Below are 13,585 nucleotides of genomic sequence, written 5' to 3' on the forward strand. Positions count from 1 at the left end.
TCTATAGCCAAGGAAGGAATATCAAATTGCCCTTCAACTAATCTGTAAATATCCATAAGCTCCTGAATGTGCAATTTAGAATCTTCAGTCAAAGCCAAAAGAACTTTACGCCGAATACTAGCATCTACTATTACCACTCGAGCACCATCCTTAAGTGTGTCTGTCAGATCTAATTTTCTTTCAACTCGCCGATTTTCTGTATCTTGTCTGCTTGCTTCTTACAGTGCTGGATTCCGACTCATAATAGCTACCTATTCCTTAGCCAATATAATGAGCTTTTCTAAGTGTTTCCATTGAAATACTCCGTCTTTAAAAAACACCTAAATGAGGCGCTCTCGTAATGCTGGATCTGGGTCTGTTAGGAGAAGTTTCGCCACATATGAGTAAGCTACCTCAAGAAACATGAAGTCTGGTTGAAGCGTGAAACAATTTCCTTCTTGAGTCAATAATAATCGAATAACAAGAGAAAACCTTTCAGGAATACGGATACTGGTATACAAGTTTGTTAAATTTCTCAGTGCTTTCCTCAAGTGGCATCCTCCAAAACTTTTCTCCTGCAATTTCTGCAGCTTTGGATCTTTCTTCTGCCATTTCATCATTGGGAGTGTACATTCCAGCAATTTTATTTCCAAGAGCAATTATGCAGGCTCCAATGAGAGTTACAAGATCGACCACCTTATGAACGCCTTGTTTACATGCATAAACCAAAACATCTGACAATATCAACCTGCCTTCAGCATCCGTGTTATTTACCTCAACTGTCTTTCCGTTTGAAGCTGTAACTATGTCACCAGGCCGCATATCAGTGCCACTAATCATGTTTTCATATGAAGCAACAATGAAATGGACCTCCACCTCGGGAGGCTTAATTTGACTAATAGCCTTTGCTACACCAAGAACTGCTGCAGAACCTCACATGTCAGACTTCATGAGTTCAATAAGACATCCTGGTCCTGTCTCGATATTGTAACCTCCACTATCAAATGTCAATCCTTTTCCAACTATGGCAAGTTTAGTCTTAACATCTCCAGTTGGAGGCTTGTAGCAAAGGTGAATAAACTTTGGAGGGTTTGCAGATGCTGCAGCCACTCCTAAATATGATCCCATTTTCAACTCTTCACATTGCTCTACATCCAATATCTTTGCAGTGAGTACATCCAATGTAGCGGGATTATATGAAAAAACCTTGAAGATGAAAAACACAGTAGTATTATTTGTATATTGATGATAAGAACCAGCGTTGTGACATGTCGAGCCAGATATTCCCACAGAACCCATAGGAGACAAAGGTGATATGGGTGAGCTATGGTTTCCGACAAATCCCCAGTTTCGTAGCGCGCTACGAAACCACCTAAACATATAGCGCTGCGAAACTGCTAAAAGGATTCATGTGCTTATTTGCAGACAATTGGCATTGAAATTTTGTCAGTGATAACAGTGGCTCCACTTGGGATAGTGTGCCCTTGTGGTACACTAAGAACCTGCAGTTCCAGTGCCTTATCTATTTATGACAAACAGAAATCTGCTTGACCAGCTTCCCTTTCCAACTTCTTGGGCCTTCACCTTGGGCTTAAGCTTTCTGATCACTGTTAGGAAAAAGAGATCTACATCTACTAAAAAAAAATGCTGAGTCAACCTTGAGCTTATTTGCATTTACCTACCTACCTACCCTAACAATTTCAACTTCTTTCTGCTCAATCTATGTGAAATTTCCAATGTAGCTAATCTTCTGTTTTATCTGATATTTGATTTCTTTGACTGCATCGGAGTTCAGAGCCAATATGATAGTGTGATGACCGCTGCCACTGAAATTGTCTCTGATCTTTATAGGAAAACTGAAACACTGGAGAGTAAAACTCTTCCATGTAGTCAGCTATAGGATCCCAGAATACATGATCAGCTTGATTTTTCTTGTAACTTTCTGGTTGTGCAAACTGATCTTCAACAACAGTGTTCAGTTCCTTAATCGTGAAAGAGAAAGGAACCAGCACTGTCTCCTTGCGTTCTGCCATAGAAAACTTCTGAAAATAATGATCATGATTATGAAAACTATATGCCTGAATTTGACCTTCTACACCTTCAATTTCTTTCTCAATGTCCTCAGCAACTTCATCCAAAAATCTCATCTTATCCTCTGCCTTGCAGTCAAAGGATTTTAGATATGAGGACAAGGACAAAGGAAAATTTTCATTTGTTTCTCCATTACTATGATCATTATTCCATTGTTTGAAACCTTGAATTGAAGGAGAGTTTGCCACCACCTCTGACCTATCTATCCATTCCTCCAAAAACATAAGCCATAAGTCTTGAAATGACTTAACGGATTTGATAGGAAAACTTTCAATCCATTCTTTACATTTCCCTTGAAGTGAATCATAGAATAACATAATGCAAACATCCTCACATTTAACTCTAAGCAGCGCTGCAAATTCACAAAAATCTGATATATGCTTCAAAGTTAAACCCAAATCTTCTCCGTTGAATTTTGGACCATTCCTTAGCAAATATGCATCCTTGGGAAAATGATTTGGGAAACCTTGAATACCTGAAAAATCTATGCATGCATACCTTGAGATAAGAATGGTAGCATCTGGGTCCTTCATAACTCCAGTGGAATCACCATGAACCTATGAATTTCAAATTCTTCAACAATGGAGTCGCCAAGGTAGATTTGCAGCCTCAAAAACCTTCTGAGCTCCTGCTACCTTCAGAAGTTCAGCTTCATAATTTCGGGAAAGAATAATCTTCAGGCTCCCGGCAGACGCACCAAAATGTTATCACAAAATCAGGTACTGAAGGCTGCTAATCAGCAAGACTCTGTGTAACTGTTTCAAACCAGGCTTTTAACTAAGGCTTAGCCTCCTTAGTCTGAGAGGGCTCTCTCATAGGTTATTGATATTGAACAAGATGGCTAACTCTTACAAGACACATGAAAAATGTACTGGCTGGACATAATTGCTTCCCATTGGGCTTATGGAGTCACTAATATCTCAGTAAACAATAACACTGTCCTTTCATAGAAATCAGGGCACTTTACATCTAATGTTCAAACATAACTTACATGAAACACAGTTTGCCTAGGCATACAGGAAGTCAGAGCATGATTCATGAGTTCTGAGTGATTATGCATTAACCAAACTGTAAAAGAACATTAAAGAGAATAAACCATCATACATTTGAACAATAAGATCTATTGTGAATCCTGAGAAGAAACAACAGTCATTTGCATTACTGAAATCTGCTATACATAAACCAAAACAGTCTTCTCCAAAAACATCCAACCTCCATTACATCAAAGTTTTATCTATATATAGAGATACACCCTTAACTAACTTGAGCTTCCTCCTCCAGCATGACGGGAGCTCGATGACTGCTACTAATTACCCCTATCTACCATTTAACTAACTTCATTAAATGCATTAAGTGCTGAGCTGTAATTACAAAGAGTCCTAACTAAACTAAAATTCTGATTTTATTCTCCTCGTAGCATGATTCTTTCTTGATCCTTGACACCTGGCTTTCTCTTCGCTCAGCTGAGATGGCATGAGATGGCATGAGATGGGCAATTAATGTCCCATGCTGGCTTTGAATACCGAAGGCTTTGATCTGTTCTGTATTGGCTGAAAATATCCCTAAATTTTCGGTTCTGGTCCCCCATCACCGAGTATGCAGTAGTGGATACTTTAAGTCCTTAATAACCCAAGAAAATAGGGCAACACCATGCTCCTGATATGCTGGACACCCCTTTCCATGTACTTGTGTGATGACACAAAAACCTTTTTAATGCTGATAGGAAAGTCTTCAAAATTTGGTTCACTGATCATTAATTATGCAGCTTCAGCAGTTTCGTAGCGCGCTACGAAACTGCTGAGTTGTTCCCGAAAATCACAGTTTCCTATATTAAACTCTGACTGTCTTGAGCTTTATTTTCTCAATGGCCACTCATTTTCTCTTGGATGAAGCATTTGATTAAGATATAATTCCTCCAGGGACCCTGCTCTTTATGCATAAAACCTGAAAAAGGACATCATGTCTCGTGTTATCATATAGCAATGTCTCCATTAGAATATGTCTCAGTTGTACTGAATGTTGATCCATTTTATACATAACACCTGTGCGCATAAGTTCAAAAATCCAGTTTTCAATCTAACCATGGACATGCCCATTACGGCATTGACAGTGAGTGTTTTGCAGATGTACTGTCATAATGGAGAACAGAACAAACCCAGAAGTCAAAAGCTGCAATGTGAGCACACATCTGAAGCTTTAACAACTATTCCTTTGGTGATGCACATGTTCCACACGCAGAATGAAACACAATCCCCAACTGCAGCTCGCCCTATCACATGGACCTTCAGCACTAAAACTTCAACATAAAACATGACAATTGAAGGCATGAATAACCCACAGCAAATATAACGGAAGCGCCCCTTTGATGTTATCTGCCATAGCTCGTATCTCAGCTTGTATTTCTAATTCCCGTGATTAACAAGAACATATTGTATTATATATATAATCAAAGCCATAACTAACTGTGTTCTTTAGATCTTCAATTTTCATTATCCCAAGCACCTCCTTAATAAGTCAAGCATAAACTGCGAGTATCTAGGAATTAGTCCTCGGCCTTCATTCAATAAGATATATCTGTTGAGAGGTGGATCCGTCGATATCACCGTCGGGCATCCTCAATTTAAAATGCCACATGTTGCTCAATTTAAAGTGCTGCGTGTTTATTACTCTGTTCTGATGTGTGACACCAATCAGCTAAACAATCTAAGTTTCAAACATAGGTCATATACAAATAAAGTAAGACCCTGCAAATGATCACATTATCTGGATTCTGACGATGATAAGGATAAAAGAAGATTTATTTCCATGAACTATGATTCTCATTCAAGCGCCCTTACGACACACAGTTAGCAAACTCATGCCTGTTGTAACTTGTGTGTCTCAGCTCATTCAGATATACAGTTTCAACCAGAAACCGGTAGATCATCAACACTCGGTTGGAATTACCGTGCCTATGCATCGCCATTTCTAGCTTCAGCTGGTGAACTGGGAACAAATGGAACAAAACCTTGGCCCCAATCTTCATATTTATTTGACCAGTCAATCCATGCTAGAAAAGATGATACAGCAGACCAGTTGATCATGTTCACGAAAATATTAAAATAATAAATGTCAACAGAACCCCTTTGTTCAGCCATTCTCAACGATCTACCAGGACAGATTCACTCCAAGCGAGCATCATATCTCCTGTAGCAACTGGGAGTCTTTGAACAAGATCTATAGCCAAGGAAGGAATATCAAATTGCCCTTCAACTAATCTGTAAATATCCATAAGCTCCTGAATGTGCAATTTAGAATCTTCAGTCAAAGCCAAAAGAACTTTACGCCGAATACTAGCATCTACTATTACCACTCGAGCACCATCCTTAAGTGTGTCTGTCAGATCTAATTTTCTTTCAACTCGCCGATTTTCTGTATCTTGTCTGCTTGCTTCTTACAGTGCTGGATTCCGACTCATAATAGCTACCTGTTCCTTAGCCAATATAATGAGCTTTTCTAAGTGTTTCCATTGAAATACTCCGTCTTTAAAAAACACCTGAATGAGGCGCTCTCGTAATGCTGGATCTGGGTCTGTTAGGAGAAGTTTCGCCACATATGAGTAAGCTACCTCAAGAAACTTGAAGTCTGGTTGAAGCGTGAAACAATTTCCTTCTTGAGTCAATAATAATCGAATAACAAGAGAAAACCTTTCAGGAATACGGATACTGGTATACAAGTTTGTTAAATTTCTCAGTGCTTTCCTCAAGTGGCATCCTCCAAAACTTTTCTCCTGCAATTTCTGCAGCTTTGGATATTTCTTCTGCCATTTCATCATTGGGAGTGTACATTCCAGCAATTTTATTTCCAAGAGCAATTATGCAGGCTCCAATGAGAGTTACAAGATCGACCACCTTATGAACGCCTTGTTTACATGCATAAACCAAAACATCTGACAATATCAACCTGCCTTCAGCATCCGTGTTATTTACCTCAACTGTCTTTCCGTTTGAAGCTGTAACTATGTCACCAGGCCGCATATCAGTGCCACTAATCATGTTTTCATATGAAGCAACAATGAAATGGACCTCCACCTCGGGAGGCTTAATTTGACTAATAGCCTTTGCTACACCAAGAACTGCTGCAGAACCTCACATGTCAGACTTCATGAGTTCAATAAGACATCCTGGTCCTGTCTCGATATTGTAACCTCCACTATCAAATGTCAATCCTTTTCCAACTATGGCAAGTTTAGTCTTAACATCTCCAGTTGGAGGCTTGTAGCAAAGGTGAATAAACTTTGGAGGGTTTGCAGATGCTGCAGCCACTCCTAAATATGATCCCATTTTCAACTCTTCACATTGCTCTACATCCAATATCTTTGCAGTGAGTACATCCAATGTAGCGGGATTATATGAAAAAACCTTGAAGATGAAAAACACAGCAGTATTATTTGTATATTGATGATAAGAACCAGCGTTGTGACATGTCGAGCCAGATATTCCCACAGAACCCATAGGAGACAAAGGTGATATGGGTGAGCTATGGTTTCGGACAAATCCCCAGTTTCGTAGCGCGCTACGAAACCACCTAAACATATAGCGCTGCGAAACTGCTAAAAAGGATTCATGTGCTTATTTGCAGACATTTGGCATTGAAATTTTGTCAGTGATAACAGTGGCTCCACTTGGGATAGTGTGCCCTTGTGGTACACTAAGAACCTGCAGTTCCAGTGCCTTATCTATTTATGACAAACAGAAATCTGCTTGACCAGCTTCCCTTTCCAACTTCTTGGGCCTTCACCTTGGGCTTAAGCTTTCTGATCACTGTTAGGAAAAAGAAATCTACATCTACTAAAAAAAAATGCTCAGTCAACCTTGAGCTTATTTGCATTTACCTACCTACCTACCCTAACAATTTCAACTTCTTTCTGCTCAATCTATGTGAAATTTCCAATGTAGCCAATCTTCTGTTTTATCTGATATTTGATTTCTTTGACTGCATCGGAGTTCAGAGCCAATATGATAGTGTGATGACCGCTGCCACTGAAATTGTCTCTGATCTTTATAGGAAAACTGAAACACTGGAGAGTAAAACTCTTCCATGTAGTCAGCTATAGGATCCCAGAATACATGATCAGCTTGATTTTTCTTGTAACTTTCTGGTTGTGCAAACTGATCTTCAACAACAGTGTTCAGTTCCTTAATCGTGAAAGAGAAAGGAACCAGCATTGTCTCCTTGCGTTCTGCCATAGAAAACTTCTGAAAATAATGATCATGATTATGAAAACTATATGCCTGAATTTGACCTTCTACACCTTCAATTTCTTTCTCAATGTCCTCAGCAACTTCATCCAAAAATCTCATCTTATCCTCTGCCTTGCAGTCAAAGGATTTTAGATATGAGGACAAGGACAAAGGAAAATTTTCATTTGTTTCTCCATTACTATGATCATTATTCCATTGTTTGAAACCTTGAACTGAAGGAGAGTTTGCCACCACCTCTGACCTATCTATCCATTCCTCCAAAAACATAAGCCAAAAGTCCTGAAATGACTTAATGGATTTGGTAGGAAAACTTTCAATCCATTGTTTACATTTCCCTTGAAGTGAATCATAGAATAACATAATGCAAACATCCTCATGTTTAACTCTAAGCAGCGCTGCAAATTCACAAAAATCTGATATATGCTTCAAAGTTAAACCCAAATCTTCTCCGTTGAATTTTGGACCATTCCTTAGCAAATATGCATCCTTGGGAAAATGATTTGGGAAACCTTGAATTCCTGAAAAATCTATGCATGCATACCTTGAGATAAGAATGGTAGCATCTGGGTCCTTCATAACTCCAGTGGAATCACCATGAACCTATGAATTTCGAATTCTTCAACAATGGAGTCGCCAAGGTAGTTTTGCAGCCTAAAAAACCTTCTGAGCTCCTGCTACCTTCAGAAGTTCAGCTTCATAATTTCGGGAAAGAATAATCTTCAGGCTCCCGGCAGACGCACCAAAATGTTATCACAAAATCAGGTACTGAAGGCTGCTAATCAGCAAGACTCTGTGTAACTGTTTCAAACCAGGCTTTTAACTAAGGCTTAGCCTCCTTAGTCTGAGAGGGCTCTCTCATAGGTTATTGATATTGAACAAGATGGCTAACTCTTACAAGACACATGAAAAATGTACTGGCTGGACATAATTGCTTCCCATTGGGCTTATGGAGTCACTAATATCTCAGTAAACAATAACACTATCCTTTCATAGAAATCAGGGCACTTTACATCTAATGTTCAAACATAACTTACATGAAACACAGTTTGCCTAGGCATACAGGAAGTCAGAGCATGATTCATGAGTTCTGAGTGATTATGCATTAACCAAACTGTAAAAGAACATTAAAGAGAATAAACCATCATACATTTGAACAATAAGATCTATTGTGAATCCTGAGAAGAAACAACAGTCATTTGCATTACTGAAATCTGCTATACATAAACCAAAACAGTCTTCTCCAAAAACATCCAACCTCCATTACATCAAAGTTTTATCTATATATAGAGATACACCCTTAACTAACTTGAGCTTCCTCCTCCAGCATGACGGGAGCTCGATGACTGCTACTAATTACCCCTATCTACCATTTAACTAACTTCATTAAATGCGTTAAGTGATGAGCTGTAATTACAAAGAGTCCTAACTAAACTAAAATTCTGATTTTATTCTCCTCGTAGCATGATTCTTTCTTGATCCTTGACACCTAGCTTTCTCTTCGCTCAGCTGAGATGGCATGAGATGGCATGAGATGGGCAATTAATGTCCCATGCTGGCTTTGAATACCGAAGGCTTTGATCTGTTCTGTATTGGCTGAAAATATCCCTAAATTTTCGGTTCTGGTCCCCCATCACCGAGTATGCAGCAGTGGATACTTTAAGTCCTTAATAACCCAAGAAATTAGGGCAACACCATGCTCCTGATATGCTGGACACCCCTTTCCATGTACCTGTGTGATGACACAAAAACCTTTTTAATGTTGATAGGAAAGTCTTCAAAATTTGGTTCACTGATCATTAATTATGCAGCTTCAGCAGTTTCGTAGCGCGCTACGAAACTGCTGAGTTGTTCCCGAAAATCACAGTTTCCTGTATTAAACTCTGACTGTCTTGAGCTTTATTTTCTCAATGGCCACTCATTTTCTCTTGGATGAAGCATTCGGTTAAGATATAATTCCTGCAGGGACCCTGCTCTTTATGCATAAAACCTGAAAAAGGACATCATGTCTCGTGTTATCATATAGCAATGTCTCCATTAGAAAATGTCTCAGTTGTACTGAATGTTGATCCATTTTATACATAACACCTGTGCGCATAAGTTCAAAAATCCAGTTTTCAATCTAACCATGGACATGCCCATTACGGCATTGACAGTGAGTGTTTTGCAGATGTACTGTCATAATGGAGAACAGAACAAACCCAGAAGTCAAAAGCTGCAATGTGAGCACACATCTGAAGCTTTAACAGTTATTCCTTTGGTGATGCACATGTTCCACACGCAGAATGAAACACAATCCCCAACTGCAGCTCACCCTATCACATGGACCTTCAGCACTAAAACTTCAACATAAAACATGACAATTGAAGGCATGAATAACCCACAGCAAATATAACGGAAGCGCCCCTTTGATGTTATCTGCCATAGCTTGTATCTCAGCTTGTATTTCTAATTCCCGTGATTAACAAGAACATATTGTATTATATATATAATCAAAGCCATAACTAACTGTGTTCTTTAGATCTTCAATTTTCATTATCCCAAGCACCTCCTTAATAAGTCAAGCATAAACTGCGGGTATCCAGGAATTAGTCCTCGGCCTTCATTCAATAAGATATATCTGTTGAGAGCTGGATCCGTCGATATCACCATCGGGCATCCTCAATTTAAAATGCCACATGTTGCTCAATTTAAAGTGCCGCGTGTTTATTACTCTGTTCTGATGCGTGACACCAATCAGCTAAACAATCTAAGTTTCAAACATAGGTCATATACAAATAAAGTAAGACCCTGCAAATGATCACATTATCTGGATTCTGACGATGATAAGGATAAAAGAAGATTTATTTCCATGAGCTATGATTCTCATTCAAGCGCCCTTACGACACACAGTTAGCAAACTCATGCCTGTTGTAACTTGTGTGTCTCAGCTCATTCAGATATACAGTTTCAACCAGAAACCGGTAGATCATCAACACTCGGTTGGAATTACTGTGCCTATGCATCGCCATTTCTAGCTTCAGCTGGTGAACTGGGAACAAATGGAACAAAACCTTGGCCCCAATCTTCATATTTATTTGACCAGTCAATCCATGCTAGAAAAGACGATACAGCAGACCAGTTGATCATGTTCACGAAAATATTAAAATAATAAATGTCAACAGAACCCCTTTGTTCAGCCATTCTCAACGATCTACCAGGACAGATTCACTCCAAGCGAGCATCATATCTCGTGTAGCAACTGGGAGTCTTTGAACAAGATCTATAGCCAAGGAAGGAATATCAAATTGCCCTTCAACTAATCTGTAAATATCCATAAGCTCCTGAATGTGCAATTTAGAATCTTCAGTCAAAGCCAAAAGAACTTTACGCCGAATACTAGCATCTACTATTACCACTCGAGCACCATCCTTAAGTGTGTCTGTCAGATCTAATTTTCTTTCAACTCGCCGATTTTCTGTATCTTGTCTGCTTGCTTCTTACAGTGCTGGATTCCGACTCATAATAGCTACCTGTTCCTTAGCCAATATAATGAGCTTTTCTAAGCGTTTCCATTGAAATACTCCGTCTTTAAAAAACACCTGAATGAGGCGCTCTCGTAATGCTGGATCTGGGTCTGTTAGGAGAAGTTTCGCCACATATGAGTAAGCTACCTCAAGAAACTTGAAGTCTGGTTGAAGAGTGAAACAAATTCCTTCTTGAGTCAATAATAATCGAATAACAAGAGAAAACCTTTCAGGAATACGGATTGGATACTGGTATACAAGTTTGTTAAATTTCTCAGTGCTTTCCTCAAGTGGCATTCTCCAAAACTTTTCTCCTGCAATTTCTGCAGCTTTGGATATTTCTTCTGCCATTTCATCATTGGGAGTGTACATTCCAGCAATTTCATTTCCAAGAGCAATTATGCAGGTTCCAATGGGAGTTACAAGATCGACCACCTTATGAACACCTTGTTTACATGCATAAACCAAAACATCTGACAATATCAACCTGCCTTCAGCATCCGTGTTATTTACCTCAACTGTCTTTCCGTTTGAAGCTGTAACTATGTCACCAGGCCGCATATCAGTGCCACTAATCATGTTTTCATATGCAGCAACAATGAAATGGACCTCCACCTCGGGAGGCTTAATTTGACTAATAGCCTTTGCTGCACCAAGAACTGCTGCAGAACCTCACATGTCAGACTTCATGAGTTCAATAAGACATCCTGGTCCTGTCTGGATATTGTAACCCCCACTATCAAATGTCAATCCTTTTCCAACTATGGCAAGTTTAGTCTTAACATCTCCAGTTGGAGGCTTGTAGCAAAGGTGAATGAACCTTGGAGGGTTTGCAGATGCTGCAGCCACTCCTAAATATGATCCCATTTTCAACTCTTCACATTGCTCTACATCCAATATCTTTGCAGTGAGTACATCCAATGTAGCGGGATTATATGAAAAAACCATGAAGATGAAAAACACAGCAGTATTATTTGTATATTGATGATAAGAACCAGCATTGTGACATGTCGAGCCAGATATTCCCACAGAACCCATAGGAGACAAAGGTGATATGGGTGACCTATGGTTTCCGACAAATCCCCAGTTTCGTAGCGCGCTACGAAACCACCTAAACATATAGCACTGCGAAACTGCTAAAAGGATTCATGTGCTTATTTGCAGACATTTGGCATTGAAATTTTGTCAGTGATAACAGTGGCTCCACTTGGGATAGTGTGCCCTTGTGGTACACTAAGAACCTGCAGTTCCAGTGCCTTATCTATTTATGACAAACAGAAATCTGCTTGACCAGCTTCCCTTTCCAGCTTCTTGGGCCTTCACCTTGGGCTTAAGCTTTCTGATCACTGTTAGGAAAAAGAGATCTACATCTACTAAAAAAAAATGCTCAGTCAACCTTGAGCTTATTTGCATTTACCTACCTAACTACCCTAACAATTTCAACTTCTTTCTGCTCAATCTATGTGAAATTTCCGATGTAGCCAATCTTCTGTTTTATCTGATATTTGATTTCTTTGACTGCATCGGAGTTCAGAGCCAATATGATAGTGTGATGACCGCTGCCACTGAAATTTTCTCTGATCTTTATAGGAAAACTGAAACACTGGAGAGTAAAACTCTTCCATGTAGTCAGCTATAGGATCCCAGAATACATGATCAGCTTGATTTTTCTTGTAACTTTCTGGTTGTGCAAACTGATCTTCAACAACAGTGTTCAATTCCTTAATCGTGAAAGAGAAAGGAACCAGCACTGTCTCCTTGCGTTCTGCCATAGAAAACTTCTGAAAATAATGATCATGATTATGAAAACTATATGCCTGAATTTGACCTTCTACACCTTCAATTTCTTTCTCAATGTCCTCAGCAACTTCATCCAAAAATCTCATCTTATCCTCTGCCTTGCAGTCAAAGGATTTTAGATATGAGGACAAGGACAAAGGAAAATTTTCATTTGTTTCTCCATTACTATGATCATTATTCCATTGTTTGAAACCTTGAATTGAAGGAGAGTTTGCCACCACCTCTGACCTATCTATCCATTCCTCCAAAAACATAAGCCATAAGTCTTGAAATGACTTAACGGATTTGATAGGAAAACTTTCAATCCATTCTTTACATTTCCCTTGAAGTGAATCATAGAATAACATAATGCAAACATCCTCACGTTTAACTCTAAGCAGCGCTGCAAATTCACAAAAATCTGATATATGCTTCAAAGTTAAACCCAAATCTTCTCCGTTGAATTTTTTACCATTCCTTAGCAAATATGCATCCTTGGGAAAATGATTTGGGAAACCTTGAATACCTGAAAAATCTATGCATGCATACCTTGAGATAAGAATGGTAGCATCTGGGTCCTTCATAACTCCAGTGGAATCACCATGAACCTATGAATTTCGAATTCTTCAACAATGGAGTCGCCAAGGTAGATTTGCAGCCTCAAAAACCTTCTGAGCTCCTGCTACCTTCAGAAGTTCAGCTTCATAATTTCGGGAAAGAATAATCTTCAGGCTCCCGGCAGACGCACCAAAATGTTATCACAAAATCAGGTACTGAAGGCTGCTAATCAGCAAGACTCTGTGTAACTGTTTCAAACCAGGCTTTTAACTAAGGCTTAGCCTCCTTAGTCTGAGAGGGCTCTCTCATAGGTTATTGATATTGAACAAGATGGCTAACTCTTACAAGACACATGAAAAATGTACTGGCTGGACATAATTGCTTCCCATTGGGCTTATGGAGTCACTAATATCTCAGTAAACAATAACACTA

General features: G+C 39.2%; 3 pseudogenes; all 3 read right to left on the minus strand.

Moving 5' to 3' along the window:
• Positions 1 to 474: 474 nt before the first annotated feature.
• On the minus strand, positions 475 to 1,278 carry LOC149266196 (leucine aminopeptidase 2, chloroplastic pseudogene; annotated as a pseudogene).
• Positions 1,279 to 5,759: 4,481 nt separating this feature from the next.
• On the minus strand, positions 5,760 to 6,563 carry LOC149266197 (leucine aminopeptidase 2, chloroplastic pseudogene; annotated as a pseudogene).
• Positions 6,564 to 10,492: 3,929 nt separating this feature from the next.
• LOC149266198 (protein ACTIVITY OF BC1 COMPLEX KINASE 1, chloroplastic-like) lies at positions 10,493 to 11,854 on the minus strand (annotated as a pseudogene).
• Between the last annotated feature and the right edge of the window lie 1,731 nt (positions 11,855 to 13,585).

The sequence above is a fragment of the Pinus tabuliformis genome, chromosome 6, assembly GCF_031772625.1.
Source record: "Pinus tabuliformis cultivar Carrire ecotype Pingquan chromosome 6, CPIR1, whole genome shotgun sequence".
Taxonomy (NCBI): domain Eukaryota; kingdom Viridiplantae; phylum Streptophyta; class Pinopsida; order Pinales; family Pinaceae; genus Pinus; species Pinus tabuliformis.